Consider the following 12,968-nt stretch of genomic DNA (forward strand, 5'->3'; position numbering starts at 1 on the left):
AAAAGAACAGAGAAGAAAAATTAAGGTTCTTAAGAGCCAAACAATATGTTGGCAAAAAAAAGTACACCAATACTTATATTACAGGCAGCAGTCCAACAGCACAGCAGTCAGCACAGGCCAGGGACAGACGGCAGCACCAAGAGACAACCACATCACCAGGAGACAACCGCAGCACCAGGAGACAACCACAGCACCTGCAGAATCGACCAGTCTACAAGGAACAGAAAAAGCAGTGAGAGAGACAGACATTTTCAAAGGTTCTATACTTACAAAGCCAGTGTTGTCCTCACCAGGAGACGCCAGCACCAGAGACAGATGGCAGCACCAGTAGAGACGCCAGCACCAGAGACAGATGGCAGCACCAGTAGAGATGCCAGCACCAGAGACAAATAGCAGCACCAGGAGACAACCAGTCTAAAGGAAAAGATAGAAAAATTAAGACAGACATTTTAAAAGGTTCTATACTTACATAGCCAGTATTGTTCTCACCAGACCAGCAGCACCAGGAGAGACATCAGCACCAGAGACAGATGGCAACACCAGTAGAGACGCCAGCACCAGAGGCAGATGGCAGCACCAGGAGAGACGCCAGCACCAAGAGAGGTGGCAACACCAGGAGACAACCAGTTTTGTGCTTCTGTGCAGAGTCTTGTGCTTCCGTGCAGAGTCTTGTGCTTCCGTGCAGTCTTGTGCTTTAGTGCTGAGTCTTGTGCGTCAGTGCTGAGTCTTGTGCTTCAATACTGAGTCTTGTTCTTCAGTGCTGAATCTTCTGCTTCCATCCAGAGTCTTGAGAGTAATGGACTACCTGTCTCCAGACCCCCTTTTATACATCAAGGATTTTGCAGGTGGTGACATAATTTCCTGGACATGATTAGTGTGAAGTACGCATGCGTATTGAACGCATGCGTACGCATGTCCTTGCGTACCAATACTTTCCCATAGACAGTAATGCATTGTTTTGACACATTCCATCCGCAATCACCCACATGCGGATGACTGCGCATAATTGATACCTCAAAAAATGCAACATGTTGCGTTCGCCGGAACCCGCCGCACACTGAGAAATGACGCATGCATACGCAGACACATGCGTACCCATACAAACGCATGTCCCAGCATACGCCATGTTAAAGATAAGTGTGCATGACGCATACAGATCTGTGCGGATGATAAGCTGCACACAGAGACGCACATGTGAAACCACCCTATTTGCTCTATATCAGTATGAGCCTAGGATTACTGAGTTTTCACCATTTGTGATCAGAATCAACTAGCGGAAGTATGAAATGTTGCCGTTTATACTCAATACTCAAAATACAATGTAAAAGATTTTCATTTGCCCTATAACTAGTGTTGAGCGATACCGTCCGATACTTGAAAGTATCGGTATCGGAAAGTATCGGCCAATACCGGCAAAGTATCGGATCTCGCCGATACCGATCCCCGATACCAATACAAGTCAATGGGACTCAAGTATCAGAAGGTATCCCTGATGGTTCCCAGGGTCTGAAGGAGAGGAAACTATCCTTCAGGCCCTGGGATCCATATGAATGTGTAAAATAAAGAATTAAAATAAAAAATATTGATATACTCACCTCTCCGACGCAGCCTGGACCTTACCGCTGTGAACCGGCAGCCTTCTTTGCTTAAAATGAGCGCGTTCAGTACCTTCCATGACGTCACGGCTTCTGATTGGTCGCGTGCCGCTCATGTGACCGCCACGCGACCAATCAGAAGCCATGACGTCATCCCTCAGGTCCTAAATTCCTAGAAGGGAATTTAGGACCTGAGGGATGACGTTGCGGCTTGTGATTGGTGATTGGTGATTGGTGACGTCATGGAAGGTGCTGAATGCGCTCATTTTAAGCAAAGCAGGCTGCCGGTTACTACCAGGGCGCGTCAGAGGGTGAGTATATCCCTATTTTTTATTTTAATTCTTTATTTTTTACATGGATATGGATCCCAGGGCCTGAAGGAGAGTTTCCTCTCCTTCAGACCCTGGGAACCATACACTGGGAACTTCCGATTCCGATTCCCGATACCACAAAAGTATCGGATCTCGGTATCAGAATTCCGATACCGCAAGTATCGGCCGATACCCGATACTTGCGGTATCGGAATGCTCAACACTACCTATAACCAAACTCATAACTAATTAATTGAGCCTTCAAAGTGACCTTTTGCAGATTCATTACTTCTCATTAAAGGGATTCTGTCAGCACAGAAAGACCGTTCAAACCAAGTATAGGCGCTCGGTGCTTTATGGTGCAGCCAATCATTTAAATACACTTTCCTACTCACTTGGTTTCCATCTATATCCACCCTTATCTAGCTCTATGAAGTCAGAGCTGTCAATCAAAGAAGACTGGAGGGGAGATTGAGGGAAAACAAGCAGATGGGAAGGTGAATTTAAATGATTGGCCACGCCGTGAAGCACTGAGTAGTGGGACTTATTTTAAACAGTCATCCTGTACTTACAGAGTCCCTTTAAAGCACAAATTCATCATTTTTTTATTTTCAGCACTGGAGTGGTGCTACTAATGTAAGTTCCCTATCCATAGTATTATATGCACCAGCCGCTTTCTTCAGCTGTTCCTGGCTTCGCTATGTTTCCGACCATCCATTTTATGACGCAACTTCTGACTAAGGCCGGGGACACACACAACGTATAAAAAAAGGTCCGTTTTTCACGGGCGCGAATAGCACAAATGTTTACATAACAGTGATCCGTGTGCAGTGCGAGGATGCGTTTTTCTCGCATCAAATGATCCATTTGACATCCGTGTGAAATCCGTATGGCATCCGTATGGCGAGATTTTCTCGCAGGCTTGCAAAATGGACATATAATGGTTTTTTCACCTGAAAAAAATTTAAATCATCAACAATAACACTATTTAATGGCCCTAAAACAGGTGGCAGCCACCAATCTATGCAGTAGAGTCCCTGCTTGTGTTGGTGCATTTCTACTTGCTGAGCAACATGTCTGATCTACTGACTTTTAACATCACAGAGCGTGTGCTTTACAACTGGGTACTTTCCCAATGTCTTGGGGAGCCATACCCAGTTATTGTAGCACCGAGGAGGCGGAGACGGATGTGGGTACATCCACTTTTGAAGCAACGGATCAATAAAGGACATTTCAACCGTCTGTATGCTGCTCTAAGGACAAATCCAGACAAGTTCTTCAACTATTGTCGGATGAGGATACAAACGTTTGATATTTTGTTGGAGATTTTGCGACCAGGGATCACCAAGAAGGACACCAGGATGCGCAAATCTATTTCTGCAAAGGAGCGCCTTATCCTTACGTTACGGTATGTATAAATCCTCTTTTTCCAAATAATGTTTTGACTTTCATGGTCTTACCCCTTTTTATAATTAGATCATTAAATTGTTCTGTAAATTCAACATCATTTGAGCATCTTTTATAATATTTTAGTTTATAGAACATCAAAGCCATCGCATGTCCTTAATGTTTGATTAAACATGGCATCTTAGTTATCTAATCTTAGTTTTTGTCCATATAACACTGTAATGTGTTCATTTTGTGTTTTTTGTTTTAAACATACTCTGTTTTCTTTTAGCTTCCTTGCCACTGGCCTTTCATATGCGGCACTGCATTTAGAGTTTTTACTGGGCAAATCAACAATTTCTGGAATTGTGCGGGATACATGCACGGAAATCTGGAGAAGACTCCATCAAGAGGTGATGCCTGAGCCTAAAATGGCAGACTGTTACGTATTGCACAAGGATTTCAGGACACCTGCCAGTTTCCGCACTGTATTGGTGCTCTGGGCGGAAAGCACATCCGTGTGCATAAGTGGCCGAACTCAGGGACCCAATTCTATAATTATAAACAGTTTTTCTCTGTAGTGCTGTTGGCCCTGGTTGACAGCAACTACAGGTTTATAATTGTAGATATTGGGGCCTATGGGAGAACTGGAGACTCTAGAGTCTTCAGTTCTTCCATTATGGGTCGGCGGCTGCGCAACAATGATTTGGATCTCCCACCCCCAAGTCACATACCAGGGGCTAATTTGGATGCGGTGCCTTACATGATGGTAGCAGATGAGGCGTTTCAATTATCAAGGAACATCATGAGACCCTATCCACGGAGAGGCCTGGACTACCGGCGGCAAATTTTTAATGTGCGTCTTTCCCGTGCCCGCCATCTGGTACAGTGTTCATTCGGCATTCTCACTGCAAAATGGCGGGTACTTCAGTTCCCAATCCAACTGAGTGAAGGCAATGTCAATGGCATGATAAAAGCATGTGTTGTTCTTCACAACTTTACAAGATGCCATGATTGCCCATCATCTGTTGATGATTAGGTTGATTATGCAAATACTGTCTTGTCTACTACACGTGTTCTTCCTTCATGTCGTCAGCCCTCAGGCCTAAAAGTTCGTGATGTGTTAACAAATTATTTTGTGTCACCAGAGGGATCGACTGTCTGGCAAGACAATGCTGTTTTGCTTTAATCTTTAGTTATATTGTAACTTCATAAATAGCATAATGTTCCTGTTTGAATTGTGTAGTATGTTTGTCCTTAAAAAATACTTATTTAAGGTTGGCACATCATGTATGTAGTCAGAACAATATATAACACTCATATTGGTTAAACTATTTTTACTGCTCAAAGCATATCTCTTGTAGCCAAAAACATATTCACATCATATGTAATTGTAGGCATATAAACCTGAGCAAACAAGAAAGCATAACATGCCAAGGGCGCAAATAACTTAACACATAAAACAGCATAAATGACAGGCCAAAAACTGGTTTGGCGAAATTACAGGTTCTGGTAGGTTGGGGGTGGTGATGGTGATGGCGGGTGCCAGCATGTGCGGAACTTGGCCTAGGTGGATGACCAACCAGACTGTCAACCTGTGGTATGCCAGATATATATGGAGGGTGTTGTTGCAAGGATCTATCCTGTGTCTGAGGTAAAACTTGATGTTGAGGGTAGAAGTGCATCAAGTCCTGTGTACTGGATTGTCCCATTTGGTCATACCCCCCAATATGGCCATGTCGAGCAGACACATGTTGGGACCAGCCTCAAAACGTGTGTCTGTTCAAGTGGTCAGATTGGGCAGTTGCTGGATAATCATAAATTGGCCTAAGTTGTGGTTGTTGGTTGCTTTGGCCAGGCTGTTGTTGTGGAGCTATATGTGGCGGGGGTGGTGCTGCGACTGTTTGTGTTTGTTCCGGTGGAAGGTCTTGCACCGCCAGAAGGTTTGTAGATGACATTTACCACCGTTCGAGGTAGTTAAACACATGAGTCAGGTTGTTTGGGGGTGTTGCCGCATCTATCACAATTTGGATACAACCTCTGGTCCGCAGCCTGAGCAAGCGCGGAATGGGCCGTAAATAGCGGGCAAGACTGCGGAAGTACGCTTCCTCCCCATCGTCATGGGCAGCCCTGGCCAAATAGTCCAACACCCCTGTACCTACTTGCCTCCTGGTGGCAGTGGTAGAAGCCACCCTTCTGCGCCGACCACGGTTTGGTCTTGTATTAGGCTGTGGTGATGTATCCAGAGCCAAGGTTGGACTGCTGCTCTGGGCTCCTTCCTCCACCTCTGGATTGGCCTCCTGTGTGGCAGAAGACGCTGCTGCTGGTGGTGGTGGTTGGTTGCTGCTTGTTGGTTGGCCAGATGGTCCAGCCATTTCGGCACCTTCACCAACGGGGTCAATCACCACCTCAGAGTCAGATGCAGTCTCCCTTTCTGTCAGATTAGACTCTGTTCTGCATTTCATAAAAGATTTTTTTTTAAAAAAATTACAAACATATTCACGTTATAAGATGTGTTAAAAATTTTGTGACATGCATGCACTTACGGTCTGAGCTCCATCACCGGTGCAAGAAAATTAAGCCGATCAAAATAAATATATTTTCTTTTTTTGGTTGCTGCATCACCACTCCGCCCAGAAATTTGACGTTCACGCCGGTATTGGTCCCGGCTAGGGTTGAGCGAAACGGGTCGGCCATTTTCAGAAGTCGCCGACTTTTGGCAAAGTCGGGTTTCATGAAACCCGACCCGACCCCTGTGTGGGGTCGACCATGAGGTCGGCGATCTTCTGAATCTGGGATCGGAATTCCGATACCGAGTTCCGATATGTTTGCGATATCGGGAATTGGTATCGGAATCCATATTTAAGTGTAAAATAAAGAATCAAAATAAAAAATATTGATATACTCACCCTCTGACGCGCCCTGGTACTAACCGGCAGCCTTCCTTTCTAAGAATCAGCGTGTGAATGGCCTGCGGTGACGTCACGGCTTGTGATTGGTCGCGTGGCGGTCACATGGGCCGTCGCGACCAATCACAAAGCCGTGACGTCATCTTAAGGTCCTTCACGCGCTGATTCTTAGGAAGGAAGGCTGCCGAAAAGAAGCCGAGGGTGAGTATATACCTAATAGGAATATACTCACACTCGGACGCGCCCTGCTTCTTTCCGGCAGCCTTCCTTCCTAAGAATCAGCGCGTGAAGGACCTTAAGATGACGTCACGGCTTTGTGATTGGTCGCGACGGCCCATGTGACCGCCACGCGACCAATCACAAGCCGCGGACGTCATTCTCAGGTCCTAAATTCCTAGAATTTAAAATTCTAGGAATTTAGGACCTGAGAATGACGTCCGCGGCTTGTGATTGGTCGCGTGGCGGTCACATGGGCCGTCGCGACCAATCACAAAGCCGTGACGTTACGGAAGGCCCTGGATGCGCTCATTTTAACCAAAGCAGGCCGCCGGTTCCCTCGGTAAGTTGCAGGGGCTGCCGGACAGGTGAGTATATCAATATTTTTTATTTGAATTCTTTATTTTACACTTAAATATGGATCCCAGGGCCTGAAGGAGAGTTTCCTCTCCTTCAGACCCTGGGAACCATAGTATCCCATTGCAGTGCATTGGGTTTCGGGTCTCGGCCGACCCCGACTTTTTTATAGGATCGGCCGATTTCACTCGACCCGACTTTTGAGAAAGTCGGGTTTCGTGAAACCCGACCCGATCCTATAAAAGTTAAGGTCGCTCAACCCTAGTCCCGGCAACTCCGCCAGTGTCTATTGAGATCATTTACTGCAAAGAAACACAAGATTTTTGTTTTTAAATCAAGCACATAACTCCAACAGGTACAGGTTTTGCAATCACACACGGGCCCTGGAGCCTAGGGGGACATAAAACTCCCTTTGTCCTATATTAAAGGACTATAGCTAGTACATTTCAACCATATTTGTGTGTCATGTTGATGATTTTGCATCTGCAACCAAGAGCTTTGAACATTTACATCACTCATAAACACACCACATATGATGTGTTCATGGTTAGTTTTATTAGGAACCCAATTTTAAAACACAATTTTGTTAAAGGATGGTACTTACAAATTTCTTGCTGAACCTCATGAGGTCGCTCATCAAAATCGGGGAACATGTGGCGACAGATTGCCCTCCATGCTGCGTCTTTATGTGCACGGTCCGCATAATGTGCGTCGCGTTGGTCCCATAATTCTGGTCTATCATGGACCAGAGCAATCAGCATCTCCACATTTATATGCCTGGCCATGCTGCTACACAGTACACTCCGTGGAGGCGTGCTTCCTGCTTTGCAATCCAGCGTGGCCCAGAAATTAGCATGCCAAAGCTTCCTGATAATGGATGATTCAATTTCCTGTCACCTGGGAAAGACTTCCATATTTCTCGCAATGCACATGCATGGTCCATGTGTAATCCGATTTTTTCTCGCACCCATAGACTTGCATTGGCGATTCTCGGCCGAGATACGCTGACAATCGCAGCATGCAGCGATTTCACTCGGATCCTGAATACGGCCGAGAAAATATCGGATGATGGGAGCTGCCCCATAGATTAAGATTGGGTCGAGCGTTATGTGATTTTTTCTCGCAATGTACTCATCCGTATTACGGTCTAGTGTGACCCCGGCCTAACCAGAAGTCAGGTATAACGGTCACAAGCTCTTAGTGTAAGTCTATAAAAGCGTTATTCAGGTCTCACTCTGGCTCTCATAGATTTACATTGAGATGTGACCTCTGACTCTGCCCAGCAAGCATTGGAGTGATCCAGCAGGTCACAACCTGCAGAAGACACACCGCAGCAGCTCTGATAATGGATAAAGACGGCAGAGTTGCCAACCGTCCAGAACTTCCTCAACAGTCTATAAAAATAGGGCACTTTTTTTTCTCTCCATAGAAAAATTGATGTGTCCATGATTTCTTTTTAAGCTGGAGAGACTTGTACAGATTTTTATGACTGTATTTATCAACCCTTTAGAGTTCACAATGAATAAAACTAAAGTCTTTATATAGAATTTATGGTCTGAAGACATGTATCAGTTATAAAAATAATTTATTATGGTGATCTAATGTGTCCATAAAAAGAGTTGACTGGCCATGATTTTTTGAGAGGCTGTCCAGAGAAATGAAATAATCAAGATGGCAACCCTGAAAGATGACGGCTGATAAGTATAAGACTAGAGGCAGGGAACTTATATTATTGGCACCACTCAAGGGCGGATTAAGAGTAGCCAGGGCCCCAGGCATTTTAGAATCTGTGGGCCCCAAGGTACCCAATGCATCATTTATATATGTATGTATATACAGTATGAGCCCCAACTTAGCTCCCTATATACAGTATGAGCCTTCACATAGGCTCCTATATTCAGTATGAGCCCTCACATAGCCTCCTATATACAATATGAGCCTGTATATAGCTCCCTAGATACAGTATGAACCCCTACATAGTCTTCTATATACAATATGATCCCCCACAAAGCCCTTTTATACAGTACTAGCTGAAGAGCCCGGCGTTGCCTGGGCATAGTAAATATCTGTGGTTAGTTATAGCACCTCACTTCTCTTATTTTCCCATCACGCCTCTCATTTTCCCCATCACATCTTTCATTTTCCCCCTCACATCTCTCATTTTCTCCCTCACACCTCTCATTTTCCCCTTCACTCCTCTTATTTTCCCCCTCACTCCTCTCATTCCCCCCTAACACTTGTCATTTCGACCTCACATCTGTCATTTTCCGATCACTCCACTATTTTCCCTCACTCCTCTCATTTTGCACTCACACCTTTTCATTTTCACCTCACACCTCTCATTTTCACCTCAGTATATACATGTTTGTCATCTCCCTTATATATAGTATACACCTGTATGTCATCTCCTGTATATAGTATATACCTGTATGTCATCTCCCCTGTATATAGTATATACCTGCTGTGTGTCATCTCCCCTGTATATAGTATATACCTGTAAGTCATCTCCTCCTATATATAGTATATACCTGTATGTAATCTCCTCCTGTATATAGTATATACCTGTGTGTTATCTCCTCCTGTATATAGTATATACCTGTATGTCATCTCCTCCTATACATAGCATATACCTGTATGTCATCTACTCCTGTATATACTATATACCTGTAGGTAATCTGCTCCTGTATATAGTATATACCTGTGTGTCATCTCCTCCTGTATATAGTATATACCTGTATGTCATCTCCTCCTGTATGTAGTATGTACCTGTATGTCATCTCCTTCTCTACATAGTATATACCTGTGTGTCATCTCTCCTGTATATAGTATATATCTGTGTGTCATCTCCTCCTGTATATAGTATATACCTGTGTGTCATCTCCCCTGTAAATAGTATATACCTGTGTGTCATCTCCTCCTGTATATAGTATATATCTGTATGTCATCTCCTCCTGTATTAGACCTCGTTCACATGTTATTTGGTCAGTATTTTTACCTTAGTATTTGTAAGCTAAATTGGCAGCCTGAAAAATCCCCAGCCAACAGTAAGCCCACCCCCTGGCAGTATATATTAGCTCACACATACACATAATAGACTGGTCATGTGACTGACAGCTGCCGGATTCCTATATGGTACATTTGTTGCTCTTGTAGTTTGTCTGCTTATTAATCAGATTTTTATTTTTGAAGGATAATACCAGACTTGTTTGTGTTTTAGGGCGAGTTTCGTGTGTCAAGTTGTGTGTGTTGAGTTGCGTGCGGCGACATGCATGTAGCGACTTTTGTGAGATGAGTTTTGTGTGGCGACATGCGTGTAGCAACTTTTTGTGTGTCGAGTTGCATGTGACAGGTGTTATGTTGGGCTGGTGGTTAGGAGCACTAGAAATGACCAGATGAGCAAACTAGCAATACAGGACGAGCTCTGGGAAGTGGGAGCTCTGCTGATCGCAACCCCTAATCCTATCACAACAACTAGAAATAGCCGTGGAGCATTCCTGACTCTGCCTAGACGCCTCTTCACAGCCTAAGAGCTAATTACCCCTAAAGATAGAAAATACAGCCTACCTTGCTTCAGAGAAATTCCCCAAAGAAATAGGCAGCCCCCACATATATTGACTGTGAGTTAAGATGGAAGTCACAAACACAGGAATGAAATAGGTTTCAGCATAGGAGGCCAGACTTAACTAAACAGACTGAAGATAGAAAAGGCATCTTTGCGGTCAGCATAAAAAACAAAAAACCACGCAGAGTGTGCAAAAGAAACCACCGCACCAACTCACGGCGCGGTGGTGCCACTCTGCATCCCAGAGCTTCAAGCTAACAAGATCAAATCATAATAGCAAGCTGGACAAAAACACAGTGGTAACAAATAAGCTAGCAGGGACTTAGCTTTTGCTGAAGTAGACAGGTCATCTGAAAGATCCAAGAGAACTGAACCAGTACTAGGACATTGACAGCTGGCATCAAGTAACGATCTGAATGGAGTTAAATAGAGCAGCCAGCCAAGGCCTGAACGAGATCAGCTGGAGAAGGAATCTCAGAACCAGCAGCTCCACTCACAGCCACCAGAGGGAGTCCATGAACAGAACTCGCCGAAGTACCATTCATAACCACAGGAGGGAGCTCGAGAACAGAATTCACAACAGTACCCTCCCCTTGAGGAGGGGTCACCGAACCCTCACCAGAGCCTCCAGGCTGCTCTGGATGAGCCAAATGAAAGGCACGAACAAGATCGGCGGCATGAACATCAGAGGCAACTACCCAGGAATTATCCTCCTGACCATAACCTTTCCACTTGACTAGGTACTGAAGTTTCCGTCTCGAGATACGAGAATCCAAAATCTTCTCCACCACATACTCCAACTCCCCCTCAACCAACACCGGGGCAGGAGGATCAACGGAGGGAACCATAAGAGCCACATATCTCCGCAACAACGACCTATGGAACACATTATGGATGGCGAAAGAAGATGGAAGGTCCAAACGAAATGACACAGGATTAATAATTTCAGAAATCTTATAAGGACCAATGAAACGAGGCTTAAACTTAGGAGACGAAACCTTCATAGGAACAAAACGAGACGACAACCAAACCAAATCCCCAACACGAAGTCGGGGACCAACACAGCGACGGCGTTTAGCGAAACGTTGAGCCTTCTCCTGGGACAATGTCAAATTGTCCACTACATGAGTCCAAATTTGCTGCAACCTGTCCACCACAGAATCCACCCTAGGACAGTCCGAAGGCTCAACCTGCTCTGAAGAAAAACGAGGGTGGAAACCAGAATTACAGAAAAAAGGCGAAACCAAAGTAGCCGAGCTGGCCCGATTATTAAGGACGAACTCAGCCAAAGGCAAGAAGGACACCCAATCATCCTGATCAGCAGAAACAAAGCATCTCAGATATGTTTCCAAAGTCTGATTGGTTCGTTCGGTTTGGCCATTTGTCTGAGGATGGAAAGCTGAAGAAAAAGACAAATCAATGCCCATCTTAGCACAAAAGGACCGCCAAAATCTTGAAACAAACTGGGAACCTCTGTCCAACACGATGTTCTCCGGAATGCCATGTAAACGAACCACATGCTGGAAAAACAATGGAACCAAATCAGAGGAGGAAGTCAATTTAGGCAAAGGTACCAAATGGACCATCTTAGAGAAGCGATCACAAACCACCCAGATAACTGACATCCTCTGAGAGACAGGGAGATCTGAAATAAAATCCATGGAAATATGCGTCCAGGGCCTTTTCGGGACCGGCAAGGGCAAAAGCAACCCACTGGCACGAGAACAGCAGGGCTTAGCCCGAGCACAAGTCCCACAGGACTGCACAAAAGAACGCACATCTCGTGACAAGGAAGGCCACCAAAAGGATCTAGCCACCAAATCTCTGGTACCAAAGATTCCAGGATGACCAGCCAACACCGAACAATGAACCTCAGAGATAACTCTACTAGTCCATCTATCAGGGACAAACAGCTTCTCCGCTGGGCAACGGTCAGGTCTATCAGCCTGAAACTCCTGCAGCACCCGCCGCAAATCAGGGGAGATGGCAGACAAAATCACCCCCTCTTTGAGAATACCAGCCGGCTCAGGAACTCCCGGAGAATCAGGCACAAAACTCCTTGAAAGGGCATCAGCCTTCACATTCTTAGAACCCGGAAGGTACGAAACCACAAAATTGAAGTGGGAGAAAAACAGCGACCATCGAGCCTGTCTAGGATTCAACGGCTTGGCAGACTCGAGATAAGTCAGATTCTTGTGATCCGTCAAGACCACCACGCGATGTTTGGCTCCTTCAAGCCAATGTCACCACTCCTCAAACGCCCACTTCATAGCTAACAACTCTCGATTATGTACATCATAATTGCGCTCAGCAGGCGAAAACTTTCTAGAAAAGAAAGCACATGGTTTCATCACAGAGCCATCAGAACCTCTTTGAGACAAAACAGCCCCTGCTCCAATCTCAGAAGCATCCACCTCGACCTGAAACGGGAGCGAAACATCTGGCTGACACAACACAGGGGCAGAAGAAAAACGACACTTCAGCTCCTGAAAAGCCTCAACGGCCGCAGAGGACCAATTGACCACATCAGCACCTTTCTTGGTTAAATCAGTCAATGGTTTAACAACACTAGAAAAATTAGCGATGAAGCGACGAAAAAAATTAGCAAAGCCCAGAAATTTCTGAAGGCTCT

This window comes from Ranitomeya variabilis, chromosome 6 (assembly GCF_051348905.1).
Source record: "Ranitomeya variabilis isolate aRanVar5 chromosome 6, aRanVar5.hap1, whole genome shotgun sequence".
Classification (NCBI taxonomy): Eukaryota; Metazoa; Chordata; class Amphibia; order Anura; family Dendrobatidae; genus Ranitomeya; species Ranitomeya variabilis.